At 45.7% G+C, this 16222-nt stretch overlaps 12 non-coding genes and 1 pseudogene across 12 annotated transcripts; all 13 read right to left on the bottom strand.

Moving 5' to 3' along the window:
* Positions 1-938: 938 nt before the first annotated feature.
* Positions 939-1120, bottom strand: LOC141160089 (U2 spliceosomal RNA). The gene has a single exon (XR_012250075.1). It is a non-coding gene; the product is annotated as a U2 spliceosomal RNA (small nuclear RNA).
* A 524-nt stretch (positions 1121-1644) lies between these two features.
* On the bottom strand, positions 1645-1760 carry LOC141160361 (U2 spliceosomal RNA; annotated as a pseudogene).
* Positions 1761-2878: 1118 nt separating this feature from the next.
* Positions 2879-3069, bottom strand: LOC141158915 (U2 spliceosomal RNA). Its single transcript, XR_012248934.1, has one exon. It is a non-coding gene; the product is annotated as a U2 spliceosomal RNA (small nuclear RNA).
* A 1115-nt stretch (positions 3070-4184) lies between these two features.
* Positions 4185-4375, bottom strand: LOC141158914 (U2 spliceosomal RNA). The gene has a single exon (XR_012248933.1). It is a non-coding gene; the product is annotated as a U2 spliceosomal RNA (small nuclear RNA).
* A 1114-nt stretch (positions 4376-5489) lies between these two features.
* LOC141158913 (U2 spliceosomal RNA) lies at positions 5490-5680 on the bottom strand. The gene has a single exon (XR_012248932.1). It is a non-coding gene; the product is annotated as a U2 spliceosomal RNA (small nuclear RNA).
* Positions 5681-6799: 1119 nt separating this feature from the next.
* Positions 6800-6990, bottom strand: LOC141158912 (U2 spliceosomal RNA). Its single transcript, XR_012248931.1, has one exon. It is a non-coding gene; the product is annotated as a U2 spliceosomal RNA (small nuclear RNA).
* Positions 6991-8102: 1112 nt separating this feature from the next.
* Positions 8103-8293, bottom strand: LOC141158911 (U2 spliceosomal RNA). Its single transcript, XR_012248930.1, has one exon. It is a non-coding gene; the product is annotated as a U2 spliceosomal RNA (small nuclear RNA).
* A 1116-nt stretch (positions 8294-9409) lies between these two features.
* LOC141159618 (U2 spliceosomal RNA) lies at positions 9410-9600 on the bottom strand. The gene has a single exon (XR_012249621.1). It is a non-coding gene; the product is annotated as a U2 spliceosomal RNA (small nuclear RNA).
* A 1117-nt stretch (positions 9601-10717) lies between these two features.
* On the bottom strand, positions 10718-10908 carry LOC141157904 (U2 spliceosomal RNA). The gene has a single exon (XR_012247942.1). It is a non-coding gene; the product is annotated as a U2 spliceosomal RNA (small nuclear RNA).
* A 1115-nt stretch (positions 10909-12023) lies between these two features.
* LOC141158910 (U2 spliceosomal RNA) lies at positions 12024-12214 on the bottom strand. Its single transcript, XR_012248929.1, has one exon. It is a non-coding gene; the product is annotated as a U2 spliceosomal RNA (small nuclear RNA).
* Positions 12215-13335: 1121 nt separating this feature from the next.
* Positions 13336-13526, bottom strand: LOC141158909 (U2 spliceosomal RNA). The gene has a single exon (XR_012248928.1). It is a non-coding gene; the product is annotated as a U2 spliceosomal RNA (small nuclear RNA).
* A 1112-nt stretch (positions 13527-14638) lies between these two features.
* LOC141160042 (U2 spliceosomal RNA) lies at positions 14639-14829 on the bottom strand. Its single transcript, XR_012250031.1, has one exon. It is a non-coding gene; the product is annotated as a U2 spliceosomal RNA (small nuclear RNA).
* A 1115-nt stretch (positions 14830-15944) lies between these two features.
* On the bottom strand, positions 15945-16135 carry LOC141159821 (U2 spliceosomal RNA). The gene has a single exon (XR_012249817.1). It is a non-coding gene; the product is annotated as a U2 spliceosomal RNA (small nuclear RNA).
* Between the last annotated feature and the right edge of the window lie 87 nt (positions 16136-16222).

The following is a 16222-nucleotide window of genomic DNA, read 5'->3' as shown; positions in this document are numbered from 1 at the left end:
CTCTTTTAGCACAGTACCCTCAACCCCCGGCTGTTCCCACCCGCCTCAACACCGTTGGAAGGGAGGAGAACCAATTAAGGCGGGGGGGGGGGGTGGAACGAGCAGCTGTCTACCCTTAGCAGGAGGGTTGCTGATTAATTACCTCTCCTGCTGCTGCTGCTGCTGGCTGTCCAGCAGCAGACTGAAGGTGGCTGCTGCTGTGCGCAGGTATATAAAGGCTCAGAGCCTATTATGACACGCGCAGCCAGCGTTCCATTGCCACATTCCGTCTACTGCAGGCGGGATACCTGGATGGCTGAATGTCACTGAGAAGCTCACAGAGACCGCCATAAGCAACAGTTTAAAAGAATGCCACAGACTAATCAACCAAACTTTTTGGGTTGGTTTCTCTTTTATAGTCTGCAGGCATTAAATGAAAGAAGTCAGTGTTCCAGCAGAGGGAGACAACGTTTCAGAAAAGGCATTGTAGCAAACCAAAAAAGAAATTTTAAGCGCAGCAGAGTAACCAGCTCACATACCTGTTAGCTCAGGTGAGTTTAAAAGGCTGCTGTTGATAACAAGGGCATTTGCTAAATAGATGGTGTGTGTGCAACAATATACTGAAAGGTCAATTATATTGTGCAGCTTATCTCACCACCTGTAGTTATTTAGGTGAAAGCTCCAAAATGCTTGCCTAATATGTCTGTTTATCCAAAAGGAAGTATAGAGGGAGAGCTAGATAGATAGCATTGCATTACATTACATGGCAATGCAATGCACAGTTGCTGAAGTTGAACCAAAATGAGCTTGTCATCTGGCTTCTGCAACTTTTAACATGAAAAATCCAATGAGGAGAAGAAAAGCAAAGCCAAAGAGTCCATCCCAAAATCCGACAAACAAGCCAAATGAACAAAAAGCATTGAATTCAATTCTTTCTGATTTTAGAAACTGCATTAAAGAAGGGGTGCACCGGTCCTGGAGATACTGCAATACCAGGTCAATGCGTGGAGTGGACAGAGCAAGCTCTTTTTCCATCTCCCTGTTCTAAAAATCCATTTAATATATGGTCCCCAGATAGGGGACGTATCAGATATTAAACTGATAAGAACAGATTTTTTGATTGAAGCTGCATCCAAGGCACTGAAAAATGTGACCGAAGTCACACCAAAACAGCGCACGAGGCGAGGATTCATGTGGACCCTTCCCGGAGGAGAGGGTCCCCAATAAACCATCCCCATCCCTCCGAGCCAGAAGGCCACAGCGAGGGTCAGGGATCTCCGATGCTCTCCCTAGCCGAAGCCGGAGAAGAGCCGTTTTCGTGCTCCCAGCTTCCATCTAGGCTGCCACCCTAGTGGAGCTGGAGCCTGTGTTGGTTTCTCAGCCCAAAGCTGACCGGACCTCCGACCGGGTTTATAAAAATTCCCCTTCCTAGCCCGGAGGCCAGGAATAGGGGGGGTTGCTCAGAAAGTATGATTGGCAAAGGTGCGGCGTGCTACGAAGCCAAGTCTTTCTGGGGTTCCCAGTCCCAGTAAGCTTGGACTCCCACCAGGGCGCCTACTCCTGGGGCACATTGCTCCAAAGCCCTCACACTTACCCAGCCTAGTGACTTCGATCCTGGAGGGCCATGTTTTCCATCAGATAACTCTATGAGCCACCTGGCGTACTAACAAGTGCACCAAACCAGTGTGTAATATGCATCAATTTACTAGGGCAGCCCAAGGACAAAACTGCCTTTTCAAAAGATACTACACTTGATCTTAGCCAAAAGGCCGAGAAGCGATAACCAGAATTGGTTTCCGACTACGGTGCCACCCAAGGATTCTGAAAAGTCCATTTGTGGAGATGGCCACCTGGACTCCCGTTAAGAAGACATGCTGTCAACCTCTAGATCCCTCACATGCCTGCACTTTTCGGCTTGCTGCTGCTGCAATCCACGCGTTTTAGATCTGCATAACTCCACCTCTTTTAGCACAGTACCCTCAACCCCCGGCTGTTCCCACCCGCCTCAACACCGTTGGAAGGGAGGAGAACCAATTAAGGCGGGGGGGGGGGGGTGGAACGAGCAGCTGTCTACCCTTAGCAGGAGGGTTGCTGATTAATTACCTCTCCTGCTGCTGCTGCTGCTGGCTGTCCAGCAGCAGACTGAAGGTGGCTGCTGCTGTGCGCAGGTATATAAAGGCTCAGAGCCTATTATGACACGTGCAGCCAGCGTTCCATTGCCACATTCCGTCTACTGCAGGCGGGATACCTGGATGGCTGAATGTCACTGAGAAGCTCACAGAGACCGCCATAAGCAACAGTTTAAAAGAATGCCACAGACTAATCAACCAAACTTTTTGGGTTGGTTTCTCTTTTATAGTCTGCAGGCATTAAATGAAAGAAGTCAGTGTTCCAGCAGAGGGAGACAACGTTTCAGAAAAGGCATTGTAGCAAACCAAAAAAGAAATTTTAAGCGCAGCAGAGTAACCAGCTCACATACCTGTTAGCTCAGGTGAGTTTAAAAGGCTGCTGTTGATAACAAGGGCATTTGCTAAATAGATGGTGTGTGTGCAACAATATACTGAAAGGTCAATTATATTGTGCAGCTTATCTCACCACCTGTAGTTATTTAGGTGAAAGCTCCAAAATGCTTGCCTAATATGTCTGTTTATCCAAAAGGAAGTATAGAGGGAGAGCTAGATAGATAGCATTGCATTACATTACATGGCAATGCAATGCACAGTTGCTGAAGTTGAACCAAAATGAGCTTGTCATCTGGCTTCTGCAACTTTTAACATGAAAAATCCAATGAGGAGAAGAAAAGCAAAGCCAAAGAGTCCATCCCAAAATCCGACAAACAAGCGAAATGAACAAAAAGCATTGAATTCAATTCTTTCTGATTTTAGAAACTGCATTAAAGAAGGGGTGCACCGGTCCTGGAGATACTGCAATACCAGGTCAATGCGTGGAGTGGACAGAGCAAGCTCTTTTTCCATCTCCCTGTTCTAAAAATCCATTTAATATATGGTCCCCAGATAGGGGACGTATCAGATATTAAACTGATAAGAACAGATACTACACTTGATCTTAGCCAAAAGGCCGAGAAGCGATAACCAGAATTGGTTTCCGACTACGGTGCCACCCAAGGATTCTGAAAAGTCCATTTGTGGAGATGGCCACCTGGACTCCCGTTAAGAAGACATGCTGTCAACCTCTAGATCCCTCCATTGCCTGCACTTTTCGGCTTGCTGCTGCTGCAATCCACGCGTTTTAGATCTGCATAACTCCACCTCTTTTAGCACAGTACCCTCAACCCCCGGCTGTTCCCACCCGCCTCAACACCGTTGGAAGGGAGGAGAACCAATTAAGGCGGGGGGGGGGTGGAACGAGCAGCTGTCTACCCTTAGCAGGAGGGTTGCTGATTAATTACCTCTCCTGCTGCTGCTGCTGCTGGCTGTCCAGCAGCAGACTGAAGGTGGCTGCTGCTGTGCGCAGGTATATAAAGGCTCAGAGCCTATTATGACACGCGCAGCCAGCGTTCCATTGCCACATTCCGTCTACTGCAGGCGGGATACCTGGATGGCTGAATGTCACTGAGAAGCTCACAGAGACCGCCATAAGCAACAGTTTAAAAGAATGCCACAGACTAATCAACCAAACTTTTTGGGTTGGTTTCTCTTTTATAGTAGGCAGGCATTAAATGAAAGAAGTCAGTGTTCCAGCAGAGGGAGACAACGTTTCAGAAAAGGCATTGTAGCAAACCAAAAAAGAAATTTTAAGCGCAGCAGAGTAACCAGCTCACATACCTGTTAGCTCAGGTGAGTTTAAAAGGCTGCTGTTGATAACAAGGGCATTTGCTAAATAGATGGTGTGTGTGCAACAATATACTGAAAGGTCAATTATATTGTGCAGCTTATCTCACCACCTGTAGTTATTTAGGTGAAAGCTCCAAAATGCTTGCCTAATATGTCTGTTTATCCAAAAGGAAGTATAGAGGGAGAGCTAGATAGATAGCATTGCATTACATTACATGGCAATGCAATGCACAGTTGCTGAAGTTGAACCAAAATGAGCTTGTCATCTGGCTTCTGCAACTTTTAACATGAAAAATCCAATGAGGAGAAGAAAAGCAAAGCCAAAGAGTCCATCCCAAAATCCGACAAACAAGCCAAATGAACGAAAAGCATTGAATTCAATTCTTTCTGATTTTAGAAACTGCATTAAAGAAGGGGTGCACCGGTCCTGGAGATACTGCAATACCAGGTCAATGCGTGGAGTGGACAGAGCAAGCTCTTTTTCCATCTCCCTGTTCTAAAAATCCATTTAATATATGGTCCCCAGATAGGGGACGTATCAGATATTAAACTGATAAGAACAGATACTACACTTGATCTTAGCCAAAAGGCCGAGAAGCGATAACCAGAATTGGTTTCCGACTACGGTGCCACCCAAGGATTCTGAAAAGTCCATTTGTGGAGATGGCCACCTGGACTCCCGTTAAGAAGACATGCTGTCAACCTCTAGATCCCTCACATGCCTGCACTTTTCGGCTTGCTGCTGCTGCAATCCACGCGTTTTAGATCTGCATAACTCCACCTCTTTTAGCACAGTACCCTCAACCCCCGGCTGTTCCCACCCGCCTCAACACCGTTGGAAGGGAGGAGAACCAATTAAGGCGGGGGGGGGTGGAACGAGCAGCTGTCTACCCTTAGCAGGAGGGTTGCTGATTAATTACCTCTCCTGCTGCTGCTGCTGCTGGCTGTCCAGCAGCAGACTGAAGGTGGCTGCTGCTGTGCGCAGGTATATAAAGGCTCAGAGCCTATTATGACACGCGCAGCCAGCGTTCCATTGCCACATTCCGTCTACTGCAGGCGGGATACCTGGATGGCTGAATGTCACTGAGAAGCTCACAGAGACCGCCATAAGCAACAGTTTAAAAGAATGCCACAGACTAATCAACCAAACTTTTTGGGTTGGTTTCTCTTTTATAGTCTGCAGGCATTAAATGAAAGAAGTCAGTGTTCCAGCAGAGGGAGACAACGTTTCAGAAAAGGCATTGTAGCAAACCAAAAAAGAAATTTTAAGCGCAGCAGAGTAACCAGCTCACATACCTGTTAGCTCAGGTGAGTTTAAAAGGCTGCTGTTGATAACAAGGGCATTTGCTAAATAGATGGTGTGTGTGCAACAATATACTGAAAGGTCAATTATATTTTGCAGCTTATCTCACCACCTGTAGTTATTTAGGTGAAAGCTCCAAAATGCTTGCCTAATATGTCTGTTTATCCAAAAGGAAGTATAGAGGGAGAGCTAGATAGATAGCATTGCATTACATTACATGGCAATGCAATGCACAGTTGCTGAAGTTGAACCAAAATGAGCTTGTCATCTGGCTTCTGCAACTTTTAACATGAAAAATCCAATGAGGAGAAGAAAAGCAAAGCCAAAGAGTCCATCCCAAAATCCGACAAACAAGCGAAATGAACAAAAAGCATTGAATTCAATTCTTTCTGATTTTAGAAACTGCATTAAAGAAGGGGTGCACCGGTCCTGGAGATACTGCAATACCAGGTCAATGCGTGGAGTGGACAGAGCAAGCTCTTTTTCCATCTCCCTGTTCTAAAAATCCATTTAATATATGGTCCCCAGATAGGGGACGTATCAGATATTAAACTGATAAGAACAGATACTACACTTGATCTTAGCCAAAAGGCCGAGAAGCGATAACCAGAATTGGTTTCCGACTACGGTGCCACCCAAGGATTCTGAAAAGTCCATTTGTGGAGATGGCCACCTGGACTCCCGTTAAGAAGACATGCTGTCAACCTCTAGATCCCTCACATGCCTGCACTTTTCGGCTTGCTGCTGCTGCAATCCACGCGTTTTAGATCTGCATAACTCCACCTCTTTTAGCACAGTACCCTCAACCCCCGGCTGTTCCCACCCGCCTCAACACCGTTGGAAGGGAGGAGAACCAATTAAGGCGGGGGGGGGGGGGGTGGAACGAGCAGCTGTCTACCCTTAGCAGGAGGGTTGCTGATTAATTACCTCTCCTGCTGCTGCTGCTGCTGGCTGTCCAGCAGCAGACTGAAGGTGGCTGCTGCTGTGCGCAGGTATATAAAGGCTCAGAGCCTATTATGACACGCGCAGCCAGCGTTCCATTGCCACATTCCGTCTACTGCAGGCGGGATACCTGGATGGCTGAATGTCACTGAGAAGCTCACAGAGACCGCCATAAGCAACAGTTTAAAAGAATGCCACAGACTAATCAACCAAACTTTTTGGGTTGGTTTCTCTTTTATAGTCTGCAGGCATTAAATGAAAGAAGTCAGTGTTCCAGCAGAGGGAGACAACGTTTCAGAAAAGGCATTGTAGCAAACCAAAAAAGAAATTTTAAGCGCAGCAGAGTAACCAGCTCACATACCTGTTAGCTCAGGTGAGTTTAAAAGGCTGCTGTTGATAACAAGGGCATTTGCTAAATAGATGGTGTGTGTGCAACAATATACTGAAAGGTCAATTATATTGTGCAGCTTATCTCACCACCTGTAGTTATTTAGGTGAAAGCTCCAAAATGCTTGCCTAATATGTCTGTTTATCCAAAAGGAAGTATAGAGGGAGAGCTAGATAGATAGCATTGCATTACATTACATGGCAATGCAATGCACAGTTGCTGAAGTTGAACCAAAATGAGCTTGTCATCTGGCTTCTGCAACTTTTAACATGAAAAATCCAATGAGGAGAAGAAAAGCAAAGCCAAAGAGTCCATCCCAAAATCCGACAAACAAGCCAAATGAACAAAAAGCATTGAATTCAATTCTTTCTGATTTTAGAAACTGCATTAAAGAAGGGGTGCACCGGTCCTGGAGATACTGCAATACCAGGTCAATGCGTGGAGTGGACAGAGCAAGCTCTTTTTCCATCTCCCTGTTCTAAAAATCCATTTAATATATGGTCCCCAGATAGGGGACGTATCAGATATTAAACTGATAAGAACAGATACTACACTTGATCTTAGCCAAAAGGCCGAGAAGCGATAACCAGAATTGGTTTCCGACTACGGTGCCACCCAAGGATTCTGAAAAGTCCATTTGTGGAGATGGCCACCTGGACTCCCGTTAAGAAGACATGCTGTCAACCTCTAGATCCCTCACATGCCTGCACTTTTCGGCTTGCTGCTGCTGCAATCCACGCGTTTTAGATCTGCATAACTCCACCTCTTTTAGCACAGTACCCTCAACCCCCGGCTGTTCCCACCCGCCTCAACACCGTTGGAAGGGAGGAGAGCCAATTAAGGCGGGGGAGGGGGGGTGGAACGAGCAGCTGTCTACCCTTAGCAGGAGGGTTGCTGATTAATTACCTCTCCTGCTGCTGCTGGCTGTCCAGCAGCAGACTGAAGGTGGCTGCTGCTGTGCGCAGGTATATAAAGGCTCAGAGCCTATTATGACACGCGCAGCCAGCGTTCCATTGCCACATTCCGTCTACTGCAGGCGGGATACCTGGATGGCTGAATGTCACTGAGAAGCTCACAGAGACCGCCATAAGCAACAGTTTAAAAGAATGCCACAGACTAATCAACCAAACTTTTTGGGTTGGTTTCTCTTTTATAGTCTGCAGGCATTAAATGAAAGAAGTCAGTGTTCCAGCAGAGGGAGACAACGTTTCAGAAAAGGCATTGTAGCAAACCAAAAAAGAAATTTTAAGCGCAGCAGAGTAACCAGCTCACATACCTGTTAGCTCAGGTGAGTTTAAAAGGCTGCTGTTGATAACAAGGGCATTTGCTAAATAGATGGTGTGTGTGCAACAATATACTGAAAGGTCAATTATATTGTGCAGCTTATCTCACCACCTGTAGTTATTTAGGTGAAAGCTCCAAAATGCTTGCCTAATATGTCTGTTTATCCAAAAGGAAGTATAGAGGGAGAGCTAGATAGATAGCATTGCATTACATTACATGGCAATGCAATGCACATTTGCTGAAGTTGAACCAAAATGAGCTTGTCATCTGGCTTCTGCAACTTTTAACATGAAAAATCCAATGAGGAGAAGAAAAGCAAAGCCAAAGAGTCCATCCCAAAATCCGACAAACAAGCGAAATGAACAAAAAGCATTGAATTCAATTCTTTCTGATTTTAGAAACTGCATTAAAGAAGGGGTGCACCGGTCCTGGAGATACTGCAATACCAGGTCAATGCGTGGAGTGGACAGAGCAAGCTCTTTTTCCATCTCCCTGTTCTAAAAATCCATTTAATATATGGTCCCCAGATAGGGGACGTATCAGATATTAAACTGATAAGAACAGATACTACACTTGATCTTAGCCAAAAGGCCGAGAAGCGATAACCAGAATTGGTTTCCGACTACGGTGCCACCCAAGGATTCTGAAAAGTCCATTTGTGGAGATGGCCACCTGGACTCCCGTTAAGAAGACATGCTGTCAACCTCTAGATCCCTCCATTGCCTGCACTTTTCGGCTTGCTGCTGCTGCAATCCACGCGTTTTAGATCTGCATAACTCCACCTCTTTTAGCACAGTACCCTCAACCCCCGGCTGTTCCCACCCGCCTCAACACCGTTGGAAGGGAGGAGAACCAATTAAGGCGGGGGGGGGGGTGGAACGAGCAGCTGTCTACCCTTAGCAGGAGGGTTGCTGATTAATTACCTCTCCTGCTGCTGCTGCTGCTGGCTGTCCAGCAGCAGACTGAAGGTGGCTGCTGCTGTGCGCAGGTATATAAAGGCTCAGAGCCTATTATGACACGCGCAGCCAGCGTTCCATTGCCACATTCCGTCTACTGCAGGCGGGATACCTGGATGGCTGAATGTCACTGAGAAGCTCACAGAGACCGCCATAAGCAACAGTTTAAAAGAATGCCACAGACTAATCAACCAAACTTTTTGGGTTGGTTTCTCTTTTATAGTCTGCAGGCATTAAATGAAAGAAGTCAGTGTTCCAGCAGAGGGAGACAACGTTTCAGAAAAGGCATTGTAGCAAACCAAAAAAGAAATTTTAAGCGCAGCAGAGTAACCAGCTCACATACCTGTTAGCTCAGGTGAGTTTAAAAGGCTGCTGTTGATAACAAGGGCATTTGCTAAATAGATGGTGTGTGTGCAACAATATACTGAAAGGTCAATTATATTGTGCAGCTTATCTCACCACCTGTAGTTATTTAGGTGAAAGCTCCAAAATGCTTGCCTAATATGTCTGTTTATCCAAAAGGAAGTATAGAGGGAGAGCTAGATAGATAGCATTGCATTACATTACATGGCAATGCAATGCACAGTTGCTGAAGTTGAACCAAAATGAGCTTGTCATCTGGCTTCTGCAACTTTTAACATGAAAAATCCAATGAGGAGAAGAAAAGCAAAGCCAAAGAGTCCATCCCAAAATCCGACAAACAAGCCAAATGAACAAAAAGCATTGAATTCAATTCTTTCTGATTTTAGAAACTGCATTAAAGAAGGGGTGCACCGGTCCTGGAGATACTGCAATACCAGGTCAATACGTGGAGTGGACAGAGCAAGCTCTTTTTCCATCTCCCTGTTCTAAAAATCCATTTAATATATGGTCCCCAGATAGGGGACGTATCAGATATTAAACTGATAAGAACAGATACTACACTTGATCTTAGCCAAAAGGCCGAGAAGCGATAACCAGAATTGGTTTCCGACTACGGTGCCACCCAAGGATTCTGAAAAGTCCATTTGTGGAGATGGCCACCTGGACTCCCGTTAAGAAGACATGCTGTCAACCTCTAGATCCCTCACATGCCTGCACTTTTCGGCTTGCTGCTGCTGCAATCCACGCGTTTTAGATCTGCATAACTCCACCTCTTTTAGCACAGTACCCTCAACCCCCGGCTGTTCCCACCCGCCTCAACACCGTTGGAAGGGAGGAGAACCAATTAAGGCGGGGGGGGGGGGTGGAACGAGCAGCTGTCTACCCTTAGCAGGAGGGTTGCTGATTAATTACCTCTCCTGTTGCTGCTGCTGCTGGCTGTCCAGCAGCAGACTGAAGGTGGCTGCTGCTGTGCGCAGGTATATAAAGGCTCAGAGCCTATTATGACACGCGCAGCCAGCGTTCCATTGCCACATTCCGTCTACTGCAGGCGGGATACCTGGATGGCTGAATGTCACTGAGAAGCTCACAGAGACCGCTATAAGCAACAGTTTAAAAGAATGCCACAGACTAATCAACCAAACTTTTTGGGTTGGTTTCTCTTTTATAGTCTGCAGGCATTAAATGAAAGAAGTCAGTGTTCCAGCAGAGGGAGACAACGTTTCAGAAAAGGCATTGTAGCAAACCAAAAAAGAAATTTTAAGCGCAGCAGAGTAACCAGCTCACATACCTGTTAGCTCAGGTGAGTTTAAAAGGCTGCTGTTGATAACAAGGGCATTTGCTAAATAGATGGTGTGTGTGCAACAATATACTGAAAGGTCAATTATATTGTGCAGCTTATCTCACCACCTGTAGTTATTTAGGTGAAAGCTCCAAAATGCTTGCCTAATATGTCTGTTTATCCAAAAGGAAGTATAGAGGGAGAGCTAGATAGATAGCATTGCATTACATTACATGGCAATGCAATGCACAGTTGCTGAAGTTGAACCAAAATGAGCTTGTCATCTGGCTTCTGCAACTTTTAACATGAAAAATCCAATGAGGAGAAGAAAAGCAAAGCCAAAGAGTCCATCCCAAAATCCGACAAACAAGCCAAATGAACAAAAAGCATTGAATTCAATTCTTTCTGATTTTAGAAACTGCATTAAAGAAGGGGTGCACCGGTCCTGGAGATACTGCAATACCAGGTCAATGCGTGGAGTAGACAGAGCAAGCTCTTTTTCCATCTCCCTGTTCTAAAAATCCATTTAATATATGGTCCCCAGATAGGGGACGTATCAGATATTAAACTGATAAGAACAGATACTACACTTGATCTTAGCCAAAAGGCCGAGAAGCGATAACCAGAATTGGTTTCCGACTACGGTGCCACCCAAGGATTCTGAAAAGTCCATTTGTGGAGATGGCCACCTGGACTCCCGTTAAGAAGACATGCTGTCAACCTCTAGATCCCTCACATGCCTGCACTTTTCGGCTTGCTGCTGCTGCAATCCATGCGTTTTAGATCTGCATAACTCCACCTCTTTAGCACAGTACCCTCAACCCCCGGCTGTTCCCACCCGCCTCAACACCGTTGGAAGGGAGGAGAACCAATTAAGGCGGGGGGGGGGGTGGAACGAGCAGCTGTCTACCCTTAGCAGGAGGGTTGCTGATTAATTACCTCTCCTGCTGCTGCTGCTGCTGGCTGTCCAGCAGCAGACTGAAGGTGGCTGCTGCTGTGCGCAGGTATATCAAGGCTCAGAGCCTATTATGACACGCCCAGCCAGCGTTCCATTGCCACATTCCGTCTACTGCAGGCGGGATACCTGGATGGCTGAATGTCACTGAGAAGCTCACAGAGACCGCCATAAGCAACAGTTTAAAAGAATGCCACAGACTAATCAACCAAACTTTTTGGGTTGGTTTCTCTTTTATAGTCTGCAGGCATTAAATGAAAGAAGTCAGTGTTCCAGCAGAGGGAGACAACGTTTCAGAAAAGGCATTGTAGCAAACCAAAAAAGAAATTTTAAGCGCAGCAGAGTAACCAGCTCACATACCTGTTAGCTCAGGTGAGTTTAAAAGGCTGCTGTTGATAACAAGGGCATTTGCTAAATAGATGGTGTGTGTGCAACAATATACTGAAAGGTCAATTATATTGTGCAGCTTATCTCACCACCTGTAGTTATTTAGGTGAAAGCTCCAAAATGCTTGCCTAATATGTCTGTTTATCCAAAAGGAAGTATAGAGGGAGAGCTAGATAGATAGCATTGCATTACATTACATGGCAATGCAATGCACAGTTGCTGAAGTTGAACCAAAATGAGCTTGTCATCTGGCTTCTGCAACTTTTAACATGAAAAATCCAATGAGGAGAAGAAAAGCAAAGCCAAAGAGTCCATCCCAAAATCCGACAAACAAGCCAAATGAACAAAAAGCATTGAATTCAATTCTTTCTGATTTTAGAAACTGCATTAAAGAAGGGGTGCACCGGTCCTGGAGATACTGCAATACCAGGTCAATGCGTGGAGTGGACAGAGCAAGCTCTTTTTCCATCTCCCTGTTCTAAAAATCCATTTAATATATGGTCCCCAGATAGGGGACGTATCAGATATTAAACTGATAAGAACAGATACTACACTTGATCTTAGCCAAAAGGCCGAGAAGCGATAACCAGAATTGGTTTCCGACTACGGTGCCACCCAAGGATTCTGAAAAGTCCATTTGTGGAGATGGCCACCTGGACTCCCGTTAAGAAGACATGCTGTCAACCTCTAGATCCCTCACATGCCTGCACTTTTCGGCTTGCTGCTGCTGCAATCCACGCGTTTTAGATCTGCATAACTCCACCTCTTTTAGCACAGTACCCTCAACCCCCGGCTGTTCCCACCCGCCTCAACACCGTTGGAAGGGAGGAGAACCAATTAAGGCGGGGGGGGGGGGGTGGAACGAGCAGCTGTCTACCCTTAGCAGGAGGGTTGCTGATTAATTACCTCTCCTGCTGCTGCTGCTGCTGCTGGCTGTCCAGCAGCAGACTGAAGGTGGCTGCTGCTGTGCGCAGGTATATAAAGGCTCAGAGCCTATTATGACACGCGCAGCCAGCGTTCCATTGCCACATTCCGTCTACTGCAGGCGTGATACCTGGATGGCTGAATGTCACTGAGAAGCTCACAGAGACCGCCATAAGCAACAGTTTAAAAGAATGCCACAGACTAATCAACCAAACTTTTTGGGTTGGTTTCTCTTTTATAGTCTGCAGGCATTAAATGAAAGAAGTCAGTGTTCCAGCAGAGGGAGACAACGTTTCAGAAAAGGCATTGTAGCAAACCAAAAAAGAAATTTTAAGCGCAGCAGAGTAACCAGCTCACATACCTGTTAGCTCAGGTGAGTTTAAAAGGCTGCTGTTGATAACAAGGGCATTTGCTAAATAGATGGTGTGTGTGCAACAATATACTGAAAGGTCAATTATATTGTGCAGCTTATCTCACCACCTGTAGTTATTTAGGTGAAAGCTCCAAAATGCTTGCCTAATATGTCTGTTTATCCAAAAGGAAGTATAGAGGGAGAGCTAGATAGATAGCATTGCATTACATTACATGGCAATGCAATGCACAGTTGCTGAAGTTGAACCAAAATGAGCTTGTCATCTGGCTTCTGCAACTTTTAACATGAAAAATCCAATGAGGAGAAGAAAAGCAAAGCCAAAGAGTCCATCCCAAAATCCGACAAACAAGCCAAATGAACAAAAAGCATTGAATTCAATTCTTTCTGATTTTAGAAACTGCATTAAAGAAGGGGTGCACCGGTCCTGGAGATACTGCAATACCAGGTCAATGCGTGGAGTGGACAGAGCAAGCTCTTTTTCCATCTCCCTGTTCTAAAAATCCATTTAATATATGGTCCCCAGATAGGGGACGTATCAGATATTAAACTGATAAGAACAGATACTACACTTGATCTTAGCCAAAAGGCCGAGAAGCGATAACCAGAATTGGTTTCCGACTACGGTGCCACCCAAGGATTCTGAAAAGTCCATTTGTGGAGATGGCCACCTGGACTCCCGTTAAGAAGACATGCTGTCAACCTCTAGATCCCTCACATGCCTGCACTTTTCGGCTTGCTGCTGCTGCAATCCACGCGTTTTAGATCTGCATAACTCCACCTCTTTTAGCACAGTACCCTCAACCCCCGGCTGTTCCCACCCGCCTCAACACCGTTGGAAGGGAGGAGAACCAATTAAGGCGGGGGGGGGGTGGAACGAGCAGCTGTCTACCCTTAGCAGGAGGGTTGCTGATTAATTACCTCTCCTGCTGCTGCTGCTGGCTGTCCAGCAGCAGACTGAAGGTGGCTGCTGCTGTGCGCAGGTATATAAAGGCTCAGAGCCTATTATGACACGCGCAGCCAGCGTTCCATTGCCACATTCCGTCTACTGCAGGCGGGATACCTGGATGGCTGAATGTCACTGAGAAGCTCACAGAGACCGCCATAAGCAACAGTTTAAAAGAATGCCACAGACTAATCAACCAAACTTTTTGGGTTGGTTTCTCTTTTATAGTCTGCAGGCATTAAATGAAAGAAGTCAGTGTTCCAGCAGAGGGAGACAACGTTTCAGAAAAGGCATTGTAGCAAACCAAAAAAGAAATTTTAAGCGCAGCAGAGTAACCAGCTCACATACCTGTTAGCTCAGGTGAGTTTAAAAGGCTGCTGTTGATAACAAGGGCATTTGCTAAATAGATGGTGTGTGTGCAACAATATACTGAAAGGTCAATTATATTGTGCAGCTTATCTCACCACCTGTAGTTATTTAGGTGAAAGCTCCAAAATGCTTGCCTAATATGTCTGTTTATCCAAAAGGAAGTATAGAGGGAGAGCTAGATAGATAGCATTGCATTACATTACATGGCAATGCAATGCACAGTTGCTGAAGTTGAACCAAAATGAGCTTGTCATCTGGCTTCTGCAACTTTTAACATGAAAAATCCAATGAGGAGAAGAAAAGCAAAGCCAAAGAGTCCATCCCAAAATCCGACAAACAAGCCAAATGAATAAAAAGCATTGAATTCAATTCTTTCTGATTTTAGAAACTGCATTAAAGAAGGGGTGCACCGGTCCTGGAGATACTGCAATACCAGGTCAATGCGTGGAGTGGACAGAGCAAGCACTTTTTCCATCTCCCTGTTCTAAAAATCCATTTAATATATGGTCCCCAGATAGGGGACGTATCAGATATTAAACTGATAAGAACAGATACTACACTTGATCTTAGCCAAAATGCCGAGAAGCGATAACCAGAATTGGTTTCCGACTACGGTGCCACCCAAGGATTCTGAAAAGTCCATTTGTGGAGATGGCCACCTGGACTCCCGTTAAGAAGACATGCTGTCAACCTCTAGATCCCTCACATGCCTGCACTTTTCGGCTTGCTGCTGCTGCAATCCACGCGTTTTAGATCTGCATAACTCCACCTCTTTTAGCACAGTACCCTCAACCCCCGGCTGTTCCCACCCGCCTCAACACCGTTGGAAGGGAGGAGAACCAATTAAGGCGGGGGGGGGGTGGAACGAGCAGCTGTCTACCCTTAGCAGGAGGGTTGCTGATTAATTACCTCTCCTGCTGCTGCTGCTGCTGGCTGTCCAGCAGCAGACTGAAGGTGGCTGCTGCTGTGCGCAGGTATATAAAGGCTCAGAGCCTATTATGACACGCGCAGCCAGCGTTCCATTGCCACATTCCGTCTACTGCAGGCGGGATACCTGGATGGCTGAATGTCACTGAGAAGCTCACAGAGACCGCCATAAGCAACAGTTTAAAAGAATGCCACAGACTAATCAACCAAACTTTTTGGGTTGGTTTCTCTTTTATAGTCTGCAGGCATTAAATGAAAGAAGTCAGTGTTCCAGCAGAGGGAGACAACGTTTCAGAAAAGGCATTGTAGCAAACCAAAAAAGAAATTTTAAGCGCAGCAGAGTAACCAGCTCACATACCTGTTAGCTCAGGTGAGTTTAAAAGGCTGCTGTTGATAACAAGGGCATTTGCTAAATAGATGGTGTGTGTGCAACAATATACTGAAAGGTCAATTATATTGTGCAGCTTATCTCACCACCTGTAGTTATTTAGGTGAAAGCTCCAAAATGCTTGCCTAATATGTCTGTTTATCCAAAAGGAAGTATAGAGGGAGAGCTAGATAGATAGCATTGCATTACATTACATGGCAATGCAATGCACAGTTGCTGAAGTTGAACCAAAATGAGCTTGTCATCTGGCTTCTGCAACTTTTAACATGAAAAATCCAATGAGGAGAAGAAAAGCAAAGCCAAAGAGTCCATCCCAAAATCCGACAAACAAGCCAAATGAACAAAAAGCATTGAATTCAATTCTTTCTGATTTTAGAAACTGCATTAAAGAAGGGGTGCACCGGTCCTGGAGATACTGCAATACCAGGTCAATGCGTGGAGTGGACAGAGCAAGCTCTTTTTCCATCTCCCTGTTCTAAAAATCCATTTAATATATGGTCCCCAGATAGGGGACGTATCAGATATTAAACTGATAAGAGCAGATACTACACTTGATCTTAGCCAAAAGGCCGAGAAGCGATAACCAGAATTGGTTTCCGACTACGGTGCCACCCAAGGATTCTGAAAAGTCCATTTGTGGAGATGGCCACCTGGACTCCCGTTAAGAA

Source organism: Phyllobates terribilis, unplaced genomic scaffold, assembly GCF_046119375.1.
Source record: "Phyllobates terribilis strain yellow unplaced genomic scaffold, ASM4611937v1 Scaffold_8__6_contigs__length_399053987, whole genome shotgun sequence".
In the NCBI taxonomy this organism is placed as follows: domain Eukaryota; kingdom Metazoa; phylum Chordata; class Amphibia; order Anura; family Dendrobatidae; genus Phyllobates; species Phyllobates terribilis.
This window is presented reverse-complemented; position numbering and strand designations above follow the sequence as displayed.